Consider the following 2,449-nt stretch of genomic DNA (forward strand, 5'->3'; position numbering starts at 1 on the left):
TAGATAGGTTTATACACCCGCACACTCGTGCTTCCACTATCGCATACATGTCTCTCTCCCGCTCCTTGTATCTATGTAGATTTTTCTTCCCTTCTTGAGACACGCCCTCTCAATCGTGCACACACACACTGTCGCCTCATTTTAAGCTGATACCTCTTGCACACACACTCTTTGTGTCTTTTTCACACATGCACTCCGTCCTCCTCCTCTCTCCCTCTCTCTCTCACACATGGGCTTTTTGCAACAACTAGCAAGATGCCCATGCATTGCACGGAACATGAAGATGCATTTGTATGAGTAGTTTATCTTGTGGGAGAAAAGGATGAATAAGGGAAGGCCTTATTTGCAAGTGTGGAGAGGGGTGTGGGTATCTTATTTGCAAAATTGCCATAGTTTCCTTCCTATCCGTCAGATATAGATCGGACGGCCTATATTGCAGGATGGCAGGCACACGATCATCACCGACTATGCTTTTTATAAGAGTTCGCTACTCTTATAAAAACCCGAGTTGGTGATGATGGTGTGCCCGCCATCCTGCAATATAGACCGTTCGATCTATATCTGACGGATAGATAGCAAAGTATGACAATTTTGCAAAAAGATACCCCACCTCTCTCCATATTTGCAAATAAGGTCTTCCCTCGTTCATCCTTATCTCTCACAACCTCATTGTTGAGTAATTAAAAAAGAAGCCACTGGAACAATCTGGCATGGTGACCGGCTGGCCGCTACCGGCGTCGTCCATCCCCATGCCTACGCTCAGTCCGACCACCAATCGCCACCATGCCCAACTCCTACTCACCTCATTTCTCCTCTTTCTCGAGATATTGTTAGTTTTTACATATGGGATTACTCCTACATGGATCAATCAGAACAGATATTTTGTAAAATAAATGCATCTTGGTATTCCGTGCAATGCACGGGCATCTTGCTAGTAGGGATAAAAACAGAATTGGTGATGATGGTGGGCCTGGCATCCTGCAATATAGGTCGTCCGATTTATATCTGACGGATAGGAACGAAACTATGGCAATTTACCCGCACTCCTCTCCACATTTGCAGATAAGGCCTTCCCTCATTCATCCTTTTCTCCCACAAGATCTTGATGTTCCGTGCAACGCATGGGCATCTTGCTAGTAAGAGTAGAAATTAGACATATACCACTTCTCGAAGCTTGAAACCAACAACATTCCTCCCTTATATCATCAAAACCGCCAAAGGAATATATTTTGAGTGAAACATAACAATTTTTTAGTGATATACGTATTTCAAAACTAGAATTTTTTCTATCAAATTGGTGAATATGTATTAATCTACTTAGATCGTGTGGCAATGCATTGGCACATTGCTAGTAGTTATTATAATTTTTTGGACACCAGACAAACGGTGGAGTACATATACAAAGAGAAGAGGCGCACGCACGCAGCCGGTCTCTCGCTGTCTCGCACACATGAGTGCTACGTAAAGGCAACGTTAACAAATAAACCCTAAAACCCTAGGTGCACGATTGTTGCTTTCGCGGGTACCGGGTACGTGGTGGGGCGCACCTTTGTAGGAATAGTCAGCTCGCGTGATAATTTGATCCGTAGGAGTTGATGGTCGGGACCACAGGTGAACGACTTGGAGGCGGTGGCTCGCCAGTTGCCACTGATCGAGTAGCCACGTTTAAAATAGTATCATTTTTTAAGCGGGTTAAGAGTTCCGATTTTCAATGGCGCGTTATAAGTACTAAGTAGTTTTTAGAACGATTGGTATGGAGCGAAAATGGAATTCATAGTACTACCTACTACGTACCTCCTTGGCGTATGGTTGTATGGGTTTATGTTGCGAGATGTTGAACCTGGTAGTTCTAGGGAAAATACTATGTTTAGATTTAGATGTTGGTTTTCAGTAATGAAAATTGGAAGGACCACAGGTGAACGACTTGGAGATGTTGAAATTATTGAACATGCGTAGGAAGAGAGCAAGGCATGCTTTCACCGTCGCGGATCCACGGGTGTAGATGACATCGAACTCATCGCCGGTGATGGTTCCAATGTTGTACTCACCGCCGATCATGGAGATTTGGGACGCCATGGATTTGGGAGGAGGGTTAGGATTAGTGGAACTGCCGTAATGTGAAAGGATGGCACGACTGGCAGTGAACTGTTGTAAGGTACTGTACTATACGTAGTAGAAGACGGGGATGAGTAGGGCGTGCGAATGGTGTGGGGTTGCTGGCTTGCCCGGTGGATAAACGGCTGCAAGCCCCCAAAGAGTTCTCGAGAACTATGCGGGACCCACTAGATGTCATGTCTACTAGACCCATATCATAGGCCTGACGGTATAGCTTCTGCCTGTTCGCACGCCATGCCGGCGCGTGGGTAACTTCACTTAATTCCGTCAACCGTCGCGCCTCCCACGACCTTCGCCTCCCTCGTGCAGTCGCGCCCCTTGAGACTTCGACCGG

Source organism: Triticum urartu, chromosome 3A, assembly GCF_056163025.1.
Source record: "Triticum urartu cultivar PI428250 chromosome 3A, HENAU_Tu73, whole genome shotgun sequence".
NCBI classification, from domain to species: Eukaryota; Viridiplantae; Streptophyta; class Magnoliopsida; order Poales; family Poaceae; genus Triticum; species Triticum urartu.